This window comes from Arachis ipaensis, chromosome B05 (assembly GCF_000816755.2).
Source record: "Arachis ipaensis cultivar K30076 chromosome B05, Araip1.1, whole genome shotgun sequence".
Lineage (NCBI taxonomy): Eukaryota > Viridiplantae > Streptophyta > Magnoliopsida > Fabales > Fabaceae > Arachis > Arachis ipaensis.
The window spans coordinates 41,676,510-41,694,288 of record NC_029789.2 but is presented as its reverse complement, the minus strand read 5'-3'; positions in this window follow the sequence as shown (position 1 = coordinate 41,694,288).

The following is a 17,779-nucleotide window of genomic DNA, read 5'->3' as shown; positions in this document are numbered from 1 at the left end:
TTTTATGACTGAAACAAGGTCCTTCATTAGAAATTTAGAGGCACAAGTGGATCAGTTGAGTAAGAAAATTACTGAACTCCCTCCTGGTACTCTCTCGAGTAATACAGAAGAGAACCCAAAAAGAGAGTGCAAGGCCATCAACATAACCCACACGGCCAAACCTGGAGAGGAGGAAGAGGCGTGATTTCCACTGAGGAAGACCTCAATGGATGTCCACTGGCCTCCAAGGAATTCCCTAATGAGGAACCATGGGAATCTGAGGCTTATACAGAGACCATAGAGATTCCATTGAATTTACTTCTGCCGTTCATGAGCTCTGATGAGTATTCCTCCTCTGAAGAGGATGAAGATGTTACTGAAGAGCAAGTTGCCAAGTACCTTGGAGCAATCATGAAGCTTAATGCCAAGTTATTTAGTGATGAGACTTGGGAGGATGAACCCCCCTTGCTCACCAAAGAACTGGATGACTTGACTAGGCAAAGATTACCTCAGAAGAGACAGGATCCTGGAAAGTTCTCAATACCTTGTACCAAAGGCACCATGACCTTTGAGAAGGCTCTGTGTGACCTGGGGTCAAGTATAAACCTCATGCCACTCTCTGTAATGGAGAAGTTGGGGATCCTTGAGGTACAAGCTACAAGAATCTCACTAGAGATGGCAGACAATTCAAGGAAATAGGCTTATGGACTTGTAGAGGATGTCTTGGTAAAGGTTGAAGGCCACTACATCCCTGCTGATTTCATAATCCTAGACACTGGAAAGTGTATGGATGAATCCATCATCCTTGGCAGACCCTTCCTAGCCACAGCAAAAGCTGTGATTGATGTTGATAGAGGAGAATTGGTCCTTCAAGTGAATGAGGACTCTCTTGTGTTTAAAGCTCAAGGATCTCCCTCTATAACTATGGAGAGGAAGCATGAAAAGCTTCCCTCAATGCAGAGTCAAATAGAGCCTCCATATTCAAACTCGAAGTTTGGTGTTGGGAGGCCATCACCATGCTCTGAGTATCTGTGAGGCTCCATGAGAGCCCACTGTCAAGCTATTGACATTAAAGAAGCGCTTGTTGGGAAGCAACCCAATTTTATTATATCTATTTATTTTCTATTGTTATTTTATGTTTTCTGTAGGTTGATGATCATGAGAAGTTACAAAAAAAAAAGCAAAAATAGAATAAAAAATAGTATTAAAAATAGCACACCCTGGAGGAGAAGCTTACTGGCGTTTAAACGCCAGTAAGGATAGTAGAATGGGCGTTAAACGCCCAGTCTGGCACCATTCGGGGCGTTTAACGCCAGAAAGGGGCACAGAACTGGTGTTTAATGCCAGAAAGGGGCACAGAACTGGCGTTAAATACCAGAAATGGGCAGCAACCTGGCATTTAATGCCAGGATTGGCAATCAAGGGGGCGTTTACACGCCAACATGGTACAGGGATGAGAAATCCTTGACACCTCAGGATCTGTGGACCCCACAGGATCCCCACCTACCTCATCTCTCTCTCTTCTTCACACCTTCCCCAAATACCCTTCACCAATCATCTCAATACCTCTTCCCCAAAAACCCCTCACCTATCAAATCCTACCCTCTTCTCCATAATCTCTTCACCAATCCACATCCATCCATCATAAAACCCCACCTACCTCACCATTCAAATTCAAACCACTTTCCCTCCCAAACCCACCCATACATGGCCGAACCCTACCCCTCTCTCCGCTCCTATATAATCCAATCTTCACTCCTTCATTTTCACACATCATACACACTACTTACCCCCTTGGCGGAACCACTAAACCCTCCTTCATCTCCTCTATTTTTTCTTCTTCTACTCTCTTCTTTCTTCTTTTGCTCGAGGACGAGCAAACCTTCTAAGTTTGGTGTGGTAAAAGTGTTGCTTTTTGTTTTTTCATAACCATTTATGGCACCAAAGGCCAGAGAAACCTCTAGAAAGAGGAAAGGGAAGGCAAAAGCTTTCACCTCCGAGTCATGGGAGATGGAGAGATTCATCTCAAAGGTGCATCAAGACCACTTCTATGAAGTTGTGGCCAAGAAGAAGGTGATCCCCGAGGTCCCTTTCAAGCTCAAAAAGGGCGAATATCCGGAGATCCGACATGAGATTTGAAGAAGAGGTTGGGAAATTCTCACCAACCCCATTCAACAAGTCGGGATCTTAATGGTTCAAGAGTTCTATGCCAATGCATGGATCACCAAGAACCATGATCAAAGTGTGAACCCAGACCCAAGGAATTGGCTCACAATGGTTCGGGGAAAATACTTAGATTTCAGTCTGAAAAATGTAAGGTTGGTATTCAACTTGCCCATGATGCAAGGAGATGCACGCCCCTACACTAAAAGGGTCAACTTTGATCAAAAGTTGGAACAAGTCCTCATAGAGATTTGTGAAGAGGGTGCTCAATGGAAGAGAGATTCAAGAGGGAAGCCGGTTCAACTAAGAAGGCATGACCTCAAGCCTGTGGCTAGGGGATGGTTGGAGTTCATCCAACACTCAATCATTTCCACTAGCAACCGGTCTGAAGTTACTATAGACCGAGCTATCATGATCCATAGCATCATGATTGGAGAGGAAGTAGAAGTTCATGAGGTTATATCCCTAGAACTCTACAAGGTGGCTGACAAGTCCTCCACTTTGGCAAAGTTAGCCTTCCCTCATCTCATTTGTCACCTCTGCAATTCAGCTGGAATTGACATAGAGGGAGATATCCTCATTGATGAGGACAAGCCCATCACTAAGAAAAGGATGGAGCAAACAAGAGAGCCCACTTATGGACAAGAGCATGAGGAAATTCTTCATCATGAAGTTCCTGAGATGCCTCAAGAGATACATTTTCCTCCACAAAACTATTGGGAGCAAATCAACACCTCCCTAGGAGAATTAAGTTCCAATGTGGGACAACTAAGGGTGGAGCACCAAGAGCATTCTATCCTCCTCCATGAAATTAGAGAAGACCAAAGAGTCATGAGGGAGGAGCAACAAAGACAAGGAAGAGACATTGAGGAGCTCAAACACTCCATAAGATCTTCAAGAGGAAGAACAAGCCGCCATCATTAAGGTGGACCCGTTCTTTAATTTCCTTGTTCTTATTTTTCTATTTTTCGAAAATTATGCTTTATGTTTATTTATGTTTGTGTCTTATTACATGATCATTAGTGTCTTAGTGTCTCTGCCTTAAAGCTATGAATGTCCTATGAATCCATCACCTTTCTTAAATGAAAAATGTTTTTAATTGCAAAATAAAAAGAAGTACATGAATTTCGAATTTTAAATAGTTTAATTAATTTTTTGAATGAATGATTGAACATTGCATATTTTTGAATTTGTTGTTCATGAATGTTAAAATTGTTGGCTCTTGAAAGAATGATGAAAAGGGAGAAATGTTATTTGATAATCTGAAAAATCATAAAATTGATTCTTGAAGCAAGGAAAAGCAGTGAAAAGCTTGCGGAAAAAAAATGGCGAAAAAAAAAGAAGAAAAGAAAAAGACAGAAAAAGAAAAAGCAAGCAAAAAAAGCCAATAGCCCTTTAAACCAAAAGGCAAGGGTAAAATAAAAAGGATCCAAGGCTTTGAGCGTCAGTGGATAGGAGGGCCCACAGGAATAAAATCCTGGCCTAAGCGGCTAAACCAAGCTGTCCCTAACCATGTGCTTGTGGCGTGAAGGTGTCAAGTGAAAAGCTTGAGACTGAGCGGTTAAAGTCATGGTCCAAAGCAAATAGAGTGTGTTTAAGAGCTCTGGACACCTCTAATTGGGGACTCTAGCAAAGCTAAGTCACAATCTGAAAAGGTTCACCCAGTTATGTGTCTGTGGCATTTATGTATCCGGTGGTAATACTGGAAAACAAAATGCTTAGGGTCACGGCCAAGACTCATAAAGTAACTGTGTTCAAGAATCAACATACTGAACTAGGAGAATCAATAACACTATCTGAATTCTGAGTTCCTATAGATGCCAATCATTCTAAACTTCAAAGGATAAAGTGAGATGCCAAAACTGTTCAGAACCAAAAAGCTAATAGCCCCGCTCATCTAATTAAGACTGATCTTCATAGATGTTTTCGGAATTTATTGTATATTCTCTTCTTTTTATCCTATTTGATTTTCAGTTGCTTGGAGACAAGCAACAATTTAAGTTTGGTGTTGTGATGAGCGGATAATTTATACGCTTTTTGGCATTGTTTTTAGTATGTTTTTAGTATATTTTAGTTACTTTTTATTATATTTTTAATAGTTTTTAAATAAAAATCACATTTCTGAACTTTACTATGAATTTGTGTTTTTCTGTGATTTCAGGTATTTTCTGGCTAAAATTGAGGGACCTGAGCAAAAATCTGATTCAGAGGTTGAAAAAGAACTGCAGATGCTGTTGGATTCTGACCTCCCTGCACTCGAAGTGGATTTTCTGGAGCTATAGAAGCCCAATTGGCGCGCTCTCAATTTTGTTGGAAAGTAAACATCCTGGGCTTTCCAGCAATATATAATAGTCCATACTTTGTCCCAGATTTGATGGCCCAAACTGGCATTCCAGTTCAGCATAAAAATTCTAGCGTCAAAACGCCAGAACTGGCATAAAAGCTGGAGTTAAACGCCCAAACTGGCACAAAATCTGGTGTTTAACTCCAAGAAAAGTCTCTACACGTGAAAGCTTCAATGCTCAGCCCAAGCACACACCAAGTGGGCCCAGAAGTGGATTTCTGCATCATTTACTCATTTCTGTAAACCCTAGGTTACTAGTTCTCTATAAATAGGACCTTTTGCTATTGTATTTTGATCCTTTAATCATCCTTTTTTCATCTTTTAATCATGTTTTGATGATTGAACCCTCTTTGGAAGGCTGGCCATTCGGCCATGCCTGGACCTTCTGTTCCTATATATTTTCAATGGTGGAGTTTCTACACCCACAGATTAAGGTGTGGAGTTCTGTTGTTCCTCATGAATTAATGCAAAGTACTATTGTTTTTCTATTTAACTCAAGCCTATTTCTTCTCCAATATATTCATTTGCACTTAAGAACATGATGAATGTGATGATTATGTGACACTCATCACCATTCTCACCTATGAACGCGTGCCTGACAACCACTTCCGTTTTACATGGAAACAAGCTTGAATGTGTATCTCTTGGGTTTCTAATCTCAGATTAGAACCTTCGTGGTATAGGCTAGAACTATTGGCGGCCCTTCCTGAGATTCGGAAAGTCTAAACCTTGTCTGTGGTATTCCGAGTAGGATCTGGGAAGGGATGACTATGACGAGCTTCAAACTCGCGAGTGTTGGGCGTAGTGACAGACGCAAAAGGATCAATGGATCCTATTCCAACATGATCGAGAACCGATAGATGATTAGCCGTGCGGTGACAGCGCATTTGGACCATTTTCACTGAGAGGATGGGAGGTAGCCGTTGACAACGGTGAAACCCAACATAAAGCTTGCCATGGAAAGGAGTATGAATGATTGGATGAAGACAATAGGAAAGCAGAAGTTCAGGAGGAACAAAGCATCTTCATACGCTTATCTGAAATTCTCACCAATGAATTACATAAGTATCTCTATCTTATTTTATATTTTATCCGTATTTTAATTATCAATTCTCCATAACCATTTGAATCCGCCTGACTGAGATTTACAAGATGACCATAGCTTGCTTCAAGCCGACAATCTCCGTGGGATCGACCCTTACTCACGTAAGGTTTATTACTTGGACGACCCAGTGCACTTGCTGGTTAGTTGTACAGAGTTGTGACAAAGAGTTGAGATTACGATTGTGCGTACGAAGTTGTTGGCGCCATTGATGATCACAATTTCGTGCACCAAGTACCAATTTAGGGAGGAACCAATTGCATATGAGCAACACTCATGGCAAACACCTCCTCTATACTACAACGAGACAAATCCTCCCCTATGTGAATACCAAATCCAAAGATATGAAAGATACCCCCCTACATGACCCCCAACGATCAAATCTTCAAGTACCACACCATACACCTCCATGGAATCAAAATGTCTATACACCTTGTTACCAACCATATGAACCATCACCCCCTTATACACCACCTCAATACCCTCACCCACATGACATACCTCCTAACCATACAACTTTTTTCCCAATTATTGAACCTTTGTTTCCACCCAAAGATGAAGTTCTCCATCCCTTGCTCCAAGAACAACAAGACCTTCAAGCATTCTTTCAAGAGCAAGAAGGGTTCCGAAAGAAGCAAGGGGAGTTCATTGCTACCATAGCCGAATCGGTGAATCGCTTCGCCTTACTATGCTCAACCACTCAAGACATTCCCCTTGAAGAAGGTGGAGGATCAAGTAAGGAGTGTAGAGAGGAGGAGAACATGGAGCCTCAAGGGAAAGAAGAAAGAGGTGAATGGAGACTTGAGGGAGTTTGATCAAGAAGTGGATTCCATCATAAATGATTTTTTGTCCACCTTGGTCAACCCTCTCAATGATCTTGAGGAACCTTCCACTCTCGAGTTTGAAAGAGAAAGGGAAGAGCTAGAAAAGCGTGGTGAGGAAGAGGTAATCACCCAAGAAGTGGAAGCTTTCATGGAAGAGCCCAATAGGATAACTCCAACCCAAGGGCAAATTGAGTGGGTAACAATTTCCTCCATGAACTTCACAGGCCCACATCAATTTGCTATCTTGGAGACGGATCACCAACTTAAGGCGCTTCTTGGAGTGTTGAATATTGAAGGAGTGGATGTTGGTTTCCCAAGAAATTCAAGGCATAAATGGTGCAAGGTCCACTTGGGAGGATTCCAAGATCTCATTAGGTGCTCAAAAGGTGCTTGGAGAGGTTGTTCATCCAAGGGTACAAGTCAAAGTCAACAAGAGGATGATAGAGAAACCAAAGTGTGGGATCCGGGCATACATCTTTACAACCAACAATTTTGGATCCCAATTTCTTGCTTGAGGTTGCTTGAGAGCTTAATGTACTTCGTTTCGGATCCCAGAGGATTTTTGAAGAGCAAGCATGGTTGGCAACTCAAGGATGGATGGAAGCACAAGCCTCCTTGATGTGAGCTCCAACCAAAAGTCCAACTTGAGGACTTAAAACCAAAGTGCTAGGTGGGAGACATCCCACCATGGTAATAACCTTTCAACCCTTCTTTCTTTTAGCTTTTGTTTATTGAATTTTGTCTCTTTGATTAGCATAGTTTGATTGCATTCTAGGCTTGATTTAGTTGCATTTTATGTTTGATCATGTGTTTTTGAAGAATAATATGTTTTGGGCTTGAAAACCCTTGATTGATATTATGGTTGGTGCCTTAGAGGCATTAAAAGGTTGCAGAAATAGAGTTCTGTGCGTGCGCACTGCCTTGTGTGTACACACACTTTGCCTATTTTTCCCCATCTGTGTGTGCGCACAAAAGTGTGCGTACGCACACCTGTTTGCACGCGTTCTGTTCGCAGCACTCGCACCCTCGATGCACGTGCGCCCCCACCACATTTTCATTCTGTGTGTACGCACGTCTCTCTGTGCGTACGCATGCCTCTCTATGCATACGCACACATGGTCATTTTACCTTATTTAAAAAAAATGTTCCATGTGTGCGCACAACCCCATGTGCACGCACACGTCTTGACATCCTCTCTGCCAGCAGCGCTCGCACGTCTTGTGCGTCTGAACGCCCCCAATTTTTGCTAGCATGCGTACGCACACTCCCTTGTGCGTACGCACAGATCACATTCTGGGTGTTAATGAGAAAGGATGCCCTGTTTAGCCAGCTGTCTTCCTCTCTCATCTCCTTGCTACTGCTGCTCGTCTACCCCAGCCCATCCCTTCTTCTGGCGACCACCACCGTCGCCGTCCGACTGCCGGCGCCGGCACCGGAACCACCACCGCCACCATCCCTCTCTCTTTCTTCTTACCTCTCTCTCTCCCTATTTCTTCTATTTTCTTCTTCTTCTTCCCCTTCTTCTTTCTTTTATTTCTTCTTTCTTCTTTCTTTTTCTTCTCTCTTTCTTCTCTTCTCCGGCGAAGTTCCGCTGCCGTGAGCCTCACAGTAGCTATCACAAGTGCCACTGTTACCTATCCCTTTCTTTCCTATTCTTCATCTTTTCAATTTTCTTATTTAATCTTCTTTGTTATGTTTTGTTGCTTGCCTAATTTCTGTTTTCTTGATTTAACTTTGGTTATTTAAGTTTGCTTAATTGTTTGTTTATTGCATTGCAATGGGTCAATTGTTGATCTATAGGTTGTTCATGCTTGAATTTTTGGCTTGAAATTGTTGAATATGTGCACCGCATACCATGTGTTTGCTTAAATGCCTAAATGAACTTTTTGTTTAATACATATGTTGTCGCGACCATGTGGGTTAAACTATATCCTTGTTTGGCATTCTAATCAAGAATTGTGCACCTTTGAATGGTTATAATTTCAATAATGTACTTGTTTGTTGTTGCTTTGAGTTGCTAACACCAAATTGATATGAACATTGACATTTAATTTCTTGTTTGGTGAAATTTGAAACAAGTACATATTAAATTTAGTGAACTGAATTGAATTGCTTGTTCATCATAGTTTTTAAGTCAATATAATCACATCACAAGGTCCTTGTTTCTTGTTAATGCTTTGCATTTGTTTGAATTGACTTGACTTGATTCCTATCAAGACTTATCACTTTTTGTAACAAACACCTTGACCATGTGATTATTTGATCATTCCTAAGGATGAATAAGTAATTTTCTTTTCATCATTGCATTGGTTATTGTTTGTTGTGCTATTTTATATTAATTTTTCCCTTTCACTTGCACAACTTCAATATCTAATAATTCCTACATTCAATTCACTCTTGTTATAGTTGCCTAAGTTTTCTTGTATTTAATTGATGCTCATTCATTGCTTGCATCTTAGGCCATTTAGTTGAGGAACTCATGCTTACTTTTTGATTGTGTGGATGCCATTTTAACTGTCCATTGTGTGTATTCTAACCGCGCGCATAATTGGAATACACACATGGCTCATCATTTTCATCATACCACACCACTATGCAAACTTCCTCAATTAGATGCTTATTTGCTTCTTACTTTACCTTTTTGTGCTACTTGCCCTATGAGTCCTAATTATACTTTATTCATTCTTTTCGAGGATGAGACATAAAGGCGAGGAGTCGGTAGAGGAGGAGGACACAGAGGATGGAGATGCCAAGAATGCATTGGTCTTGGTAATTTTAGTACAACCCGAGCCCCCGCATCCGCCAACGGAAGGTGGAGGAACCTTAGAGACATCCCCCCCCGGATCGTGTTCGTGCACGGAGGACCGTGCAACGCTTAAGTGTGGGGGAGGATTCACCATTTTTGGGGGCGTAAATTCTCTTTCCCAAACACTTTGTACTTTATTTTTGTTTCTTTTTATTATGTTCTTGTAGATATTTGGAGTGTTTTTTATTGTTGCATTGCACTTTCTTCTAGTATATATATATACATCTTAGTTCATCCATAGTTATTGCATTATGCATTTTTGCATGGTATATATTTTATAGATAGAAGTTCTGATTGGATGATGTGAATATCATAGTGCCTAGTTCAATTTTGTCTTGATTGTTCATGTTAGTTTTTGTGATGTTGAAAATTAGAAATAGAACTAGAAAAATTTTTGAAAATTGCATCCATCATATCATACATACATATAGGGAATAATTTTGGTGAAAAACAACAAAAATTTTCAAGAATTTTGTTTTTAGGGCATTCTATTGAATTGATTTGGAAAATTATTTTTAAACTTGCTTGAATGATTTTTATGGAATATAGAAGAGAGATAGAATAAACAACCATGTGAGTTGTTGAGCCTATAATGAGGTGTTACATATTTTAACTGCTATTTTGTTCATTGTGTACTATGCTCCTTTTATGATTGTGATCTTGGTTTTGCTTGATTCTTTATTTCTAATGGTTGATGTTTGAATGCATTTAGCATGATTGAGGCCATTTTTGAATTAAACTCACTCACCCATATGGACCTACCCTTGCATCTACCGTTATTAACCCCTTTTGAGCCTTAATTACCCCATTGTTTTTAATATCACCACATCACAACCTTAAGTGAAAAAACCATGAATAACCTTGAATTGCTTCTTTGATTAGCTTAGGTTAAGGTGTGTGTTTCATTTAAGTGTGGGAGAAATTTTGGAAAGCATTGGTGGAGAAAATGTTTATTTTTGGGTATTTATTGAAAATTTGGAAAATGGGTGCATTCATGTATGAACTATTGAACCATATGCATTTATTTTAATTGAAAAAAAATCATCAAAATCAAGAAGGGGACAAAAGTTACCCCAAAGAGAAAAGAAACAAATAAAGAATGCATATGTGATATGAATGAAAGAGTATACATGAATGTCTGCAAAAAGTGAGAATAGGAAGGTTAGATTGCATAATTTTTGTTATTGGATTGATATAGGTTGAGTTGGATACCTAAACTAATCAAGGATTCAATTGAATTAGTCCACTTAGCCATATTTATCCTACCTTAGCCCTAACCCCGTTACAACCCTATGAAGTCCTCATGATAATTGTATTCATGCATCCATGGTTGTTGATTGTTAGATGAAAAGCAATTTCTTGAAAGCATGATTAGAGGAGACTTGAGTGATTAAACCCTAGACACTGAGTGATTAGAGTGTATACACTCCTAGTGAGGGTTCAATTACTCAATTCTATGTTTTCACACCTATTATCATGTATTCTCACAAATTGCTTCATTTTGATGAGTTAAATCAATTCTTTAGATTTTTGCATGCTTTGAATTATTTCTTTTCTCAGCCCTATATGTCTATACTTGCTTGGGAATTTGATTGTTTGTTTTCACCAATTTCATAGGATAATATAGATAGATAGATAGATAGATAGATAGATAGATAGATAGATAGATAGATAGATAGATAGATAGATATAGATAGTATATACATACCTGCATGCATATAGATAGTTGCATTCAATAAGTTGTTACCCCTTTGATCATTCTCCTTGTTTGGTTTAGCATGAGGACATGCTATTGTTTAAGTGTAGGGGAATTGATGAGTCCATATTTTTCGATATATTTTAGCCTTATTTGAATAGATTTCATCACATAAACTCACACTTAATCACCAAAATAGCATACTTTCGTGTTTTATCCCAAAATTGGACTTAAATGTGAAAACATGCGTTTTTACGCTTAAATTAGTGATTTTAATTCCACTTTTATTCCATTTGATGCTGTGACATGTTTGTTGAGTGATTTCAGGTCATAGAGGCAAGAATGGATAGCCAAAAGTGGAAGAAAGCATGTACAAGGGAGAAAACTTGAAGAAAACAAGGAAAAGCACACACAGACAAGTGTGCATGCGTACAAGCATCTGTGCATATGCATAAGAAGGAATTAGCATGTGTGCGTGCGCACAACCCTCTGTGCATACGCACAGGTCCCTGCACGTGGTTTCATTAATGAAACACGTGATCCGCAATTTTCGGGGCTTTTGGACTAGTTTTTGAAGGCTCGATGTTAAATGGGAAGTGCTATATCAAGGGAAATTGAAAATATATGAAGGCATTAGGTTTTATTAGGTTTAGTTTGAGTTTTCATTAGTATTAGGAAGCTTCCATAAAAGTAAGAGTAGGAGTAGTGTAGAATTTCTCTCTTAGAGTTTCATTTCCATCTCCATTGTAGCATTTTATATCAAGCTTTGATTTTGGATTTTGCTCATCTTTTGTAAGTACTCTTTAATTTCCTCTTTAATTCCATTACCTTTGCTTTTATTTTCTTATGGTTCAAGATACTTTGTTTATACATGCAATTTTGGTTTCTTGGAATTTTGATAGATGAATTTAATGTCTTATGCTTTATATATGCTTATTTGATTGTCTATTGTTGATATTGTGAATATTTTGGTCATAACTTTTATTTTTCTGTGCAATTTTATATGTTTTGGTTAGATGCCCACTAAGTGTTTGTGAAAATGCCACTTAGTAATTTTGAGTAGATTTTCACACCTTCGCTTGAGATTTGAGTTCCTAGGATACTAGAGTCATAATGTCTGGCATTTAGTGGTAATTCTTGGGTAGTTAGTTGACTCTTGTTTCCATTGACGCTAGCTTTTTATCAACTAGTTTAATAAGTTAGCTAGGACTTATGGATTAAGGTCAATTATGCTTGCTTGACTTACTCCTCGATGTTAGGGATAGACTAGATGAGATTGCCCATCATAATTATCATAGTTATGGTTATGGCAACGATAGGATTCCTTGGACCCTCTTATTCCCAAGTCAAGGCTCATTTATGCATTTATAGCATTTTTACCAAGTTTTGATCTAGCTTCCTTTTTATTTGCATTAGTATCAATTTTGATTACTTCTTAGTTCTTTTATTGCTTAGTTCTTTTAATATTTTTGTTCTTTGATTCTAAAACCCCTTTTGTCCTCACAACCAAGAGCGTAACACACTTCAATTGCATCCCGAGGGAGAACGACCCGAGGTTTTATTACTCTAGGTTAATTGTTTTTATTGGAAAATACTAAAGTTTGATGTTGGCCGATTGTTGGGTTGGGACTATACTTGCAACGCTAGCCTTACTTTGAGAAAAATTCCTAACCCACTTTAGGCCATCATCAGCCATCTCCGGAGATGATGGTTCTTGATAAGAATAAAGAGTGTATGTTTCTTGATATGAATAGAGAGATGATGGTTCTTGATAGATGGAATATGGAACACTGAAGTTTTCTTGGCATTGACTTTCCCAACCAAAATCCGGATAGTTCCTCCATCCACAGTAACATGAATCATTCCTTAAGTGTGAGTAGTAACCCATATAATCTCTCTCCATTACTTTTCTTGGTACAAAACACAAAATTGAATCAAACGCATCATGTGGTAAAAAGAGAGGAAAAGAAGAAAGAATAGAAAGAATTATTTTTTATTTTTTTCTTTGAAATATAAGAGAAACGAAAAAATGTCTAATCTAGGTAATTAATTAAGTGGTAGTTTGTTACTCACAATTAATCCCCGGCAACAGCGCCAAAAATTTGGTGTGGAATTTCTAACCACAACTTACCGGCAAGTGCAACGGGTCGTACCAAGTAATAAACTCAGGTGAGTGAGTGTCGATCCCACGAGGATTAAAGTATTAAGCAAACAATGGTCAATTGATTATTCAAGTTAGACAATCAAAATTTAGTGTTTCAATAGTAAATACCATAAAAATCGAGAAATAAATAAAAGTAAACTGAAATTGGTTAAGAAAATAATATGATAAAGATAGTTAAGGTATCAGAGATATTCAAATTTTAGGATTAACATTTATTGCTATCTACTTTGATCATGCAAAGATTGAGTTTATGGCAAACCCTAGGTGATTGAATTTCTATTCCTAGGCAATTCAACCTCCTCTAACCCAACCAACCATCGATTTCTTGATCAATCAACTGTATTAGATGGTTAAGTTCAAATTCTAATTTATAAGCCACACAAACCCTAAGAACCCAAAGATGATGTAATTATATGTCACGTGGTGCACGGAATTTAGCTTTGCACAACTGAACCAGCAAGTGCACTGGGTCGTCCAAGTAATACCTGTGTGAGTCAGGGTCGATCCAATGAGGATTGTGATTTGAAGCAAGCTATGGTTATCTTGTAGATCTTAGTCAGGCGGATAGAAAAGTTAGTTGGTTGTTTAGAATGCATAAAAGTAAAATAAAGATAACGTTACTCAGTTGATGGTGAATGCAACGATATGAAGATGGTTAAGGCTTGGAGATGTTTTGTTTTTCTGAATCAGAGCAGTTTTACTTTCTCCTCCAACTGTGAATGATTTCTTCTATGGCAGGCTGTATGTGATCAGTGTCTTCTTGACAGGTTGCCAATGTTCATCCAGATCTGAACCCCAGGGTTATTGCGGATCCAGTCTGCTTGAGGATGAAGCTCCTACAGTCCATTATCCTTGGTGATCCTACTCAAAACGCCACAGACAAGGTCGAATCTTCTGGATCAGAGAATAATGTGCCTTTGGTTCTAGCCTTTACCACAAAGACCCTAATTTCCCCATACCTCGGCTAAACTGGTGTCACAAGAAGTCCCCAACGAAGTCGTGGATTAGCCGTCTAAGAGATGTATAATCAAGCTAGTGGTTCATCATTGTCTGATGAAAGACTCACTCTGAACCGATGTAGAATGAGATAACCTTATGCCAGTTCAATGCATTCATAAGGATGAAAAACGAAGATACATCTTAGAATAGAGAATCAAACACGGATTGAAGATAAAACAGTAATACTTTATTAATCCATAAGACTCAGCAGAGCTCCTCCCCTCAACCTAGGAGGTTTAGAGATTCATACAGTAGATAATGGTGTTCGAAAATAATGGGGGAGGAAAAAGATCCTAAACATGGGTGATCTTCTCCTATATATACTAATCTAATGACTAAAGATTACAGAAATATGATAGCTAGACTTAGGAGTGCAAAAATCCACTTCTAGGGCCCACTTGGTAAGTGTTTGGGTTGAGCTTGATTGAGATCCACGTGCTAGGAGGCTTCTAGGGCATTGAACGCTGGCTAGGTGGTCATTATTGGGTGTTGGATGCTGGTCTCTTCTTCCTTGGGCGTTGGACGCCAGAATAGGGCTGGAAGCTGGCGTTGAACGCCAGTTTTTAGCTTTTGATTCTGATGCAAAGTATGCACTATTATACATTTCTAGAAAGCTCCAGATGTTAGCTTACCATATCCATTGAGAACGCTCCATTTAGACTTTTGTAGCTAAAGAAAAGCTCTTTCGAGTGCAAGGAGGTCTGATCCTAACAGCATCTGTAGTGCTTTCTCTGCCTTTAAATCAGACTTTTGCTCCAGCTCCTCAATTTTAGCCAGAAAATACCTGAAATTGCATAAAAACACACAAACTCAAAGTTGAATCCAATAATGTGAATTTTGCACTAAAACCTATGAAAACTTACTAAAACTTAAACAAACATGCTAAAAACTATATGAAAATGATGCCAAAAAGAGTATAAAATATCCGCTCATCACAACACTAAACTTAAACTGTTGCTTGTCCCCAAGCAACTAAAAATAAAGTAGGATAAAAAGAAGAGTATGACACAATAAATCTTAGATTTTTCAATGAAGCTCAGTTTCAATTAGATGAGCGGGACTTAGTAGCTTTTTGCTTCTAAATAGTTTTGGCATCTCACTATCCATTGAAACTCAGAAGTGTTGGCATCCTTAGGAACTTAGAATCCAGATGATATCATTGACTCTCCTATTTTAGTTCTTTTTTATTCTTGAAGACAGCTTTTTAGAGTCTTGGCCGTGGCCCTAAGCACTTTGTTTTCCAGTATTACCACCGGATACATAAATGCCATAGACACTTAACTGGGTGAACCCTTTCGGATTGTGATTCAGCTTTGCTAGAATCCCTAGATAGAGGTGTCTAGAGTTCTTAAGTACACTCTTTTTGCTTCGGATCACGACTTTAACTGCTCAGTCTCAAGCTTTTTACTTGACACCTTCACACCACAAGTATATAGTTAGGGACACTGTCCATTTGGAGTGCTTAGGCCAAGATTTTACTCCTTTTAGGCCCTCCTAACCATTGATGCTCAAAGCCTTGGATCCTTTTACCCTTGCCTTTTGGTTTAAAAGGTTGTTGGCTTTTTGCTCTTCCCTTTTAGTTTAAAGAGCTATTGCCTTTTTCTACTTTTTATTTCTCTTTTCTTTTTCACATGCAAATTTTTTTTTCCTTTTTATTGCATCTTGCTTTTTTGCTGCTTTTTCTTGCTTCAAGAATCAATTTTTGGATTTTTCAGATTACCAATAATATTTTTCCCTTTTCATCATTCTTTCAAGAGCCAACTTTATTAATTTCAATTTCAAATATGCACTGTTTATTCACACATTCAGAAAATAAAAGCAATGCCACCACATCAAGATAATTGAACTATTCTTAAGATAAACTCAAAATTCATGTATCTCTCAATTCTTTTCAAATAAAATTTTCTTTTAAGTCAGGTGAGAGATATATGGAACATTTTATAGCATTAAGACAGATAGAAATGATCATGCAATAAGAACAAGAGAACAGACAATAAAACAGAATAGAAAACAGAAAAATAACATAAGAAAGGGGGTTAAGAGAACGAATCCACCTTAGTGATGGCGGCTACTACTCCTCCTTGAGGATCCAATGTAGTGCTTGATCTCTTCAATGTCACGCCCTTGTCTATGTTGTTGTTCTTCCTTCATAGCCCTTTGATCTTCTCTTATTTCATTGAGGATGGTAGATTGCTCTTGATGCTCCAACCTCAATTGCTCCATATTAGTGTTCAATTCTCCAAGAGAATTATGCAATTGGTCCCAATAGCCTTGAGGAGGAAATTGAATCCCTTGAGGTATCTCAATGATTTCTTGCTGAGGCGGTTGCACAGGCTCATGTGCATGCTCTCTAGTTTGCTCCATCCTCCTCTTAGTGATGGGCTTGTTGGTGCACGAATCCCGACACCTTCGTATAGCTGTACCAGCAAGTACACTGGGTTGTCCAAGTAATACCTGAGCGAGTCAGGGTCGATCCCATGAGGATTGTGCTTTGAAGCAAGCTATGGTTACCTTGCAGGTCCTAGTCAGGCGAAATCAAGAAGTTATTGGTTTGAAGTTGTAAGAGGAATACTGTATAAATTACTTTTTATATTAAATAGAATCAGTAATAGGGATATAGTTGAGGATTGGAGTTGCTTAGCCTTTCTGAATTAACTTTGGTATTACTGTCTTCTTTGCTTGTGAGTGATCTCTTCAATGGCAGGCTGTAAGTGATTAACACCATTATTGAGAGGTCATCAATACTCCTCCAAATCTGAACCCCAGGGTTAGTGTGGATCCATCTTTGCTTGAGGGTGAAACTCGTACAGTCCATTCTCCTTAACGATCCTACTCAAAATGCCAAAGACAAGGTCGAATCTTCCGGATCAGAGAATACTGCCTCTTTGGGTTCTAGTCTCTACCACAGAGACCCTAATCTCCCCGTAAATTGGCTGAACTGGTGTCTCGAGAAGTCCCCAATGAAGTCGTGGATTAGCCGTTTGAGACATGTATAATTCAAGTTGGGGGTTCAATGCTTTCCACTGAAGTGTTCACACGAACCCAAGTAGACACGGGTGTTGGTTAGGCACGTTCGTCTTAGTGTGATGAACAGAGCTGATTGTCACTGATCATCCTATTCACCATGTTGAAGTATGAATATACATCTTAGAATTAATCACGAAGAGAAACAGTAATACTTTTATTAATTCATAGGACTCAGCAGGGCTCCTCCCTTCAACATAGGAGGTTTAAAAATTCATACTGAAAGAAAATACAATGTGAAAAATGAAAATATGGTGTAAAGTGGCTGAAGATTATTAACAAAGAGTGATCTTCTACTATAAATACTAAACTAATGACTAGTATGGGTAAAATAGTCTTTTTAATGCTAAAATCTACTTTTGGAGCCCACTTGGTGAGTATTTGGGCTGAGCTTTGATGAGATCCATGTGCTATGAGGCCTCTAGAGCATTGAACACTGGCTATGGAGTCCTCTCTGGACGTTTGGACGCTGGTCTCTGCTCCTTGAGTGCTGGACGCCTGGAAGGGGGCAGGAAGCTGGCGTTGAACATCAATTTTGGACCTTCTAATCTGAAGCAAAGTATCAACTATTATACATATCTGGAAAGCTCTGAAAATCAGCTTTCCATAGCCATTGAGAACGCTCCATTTGGACTTTCGTAGCTCCAGAAAAGCTCTTCCAAATGCAGGCAGGTCAGA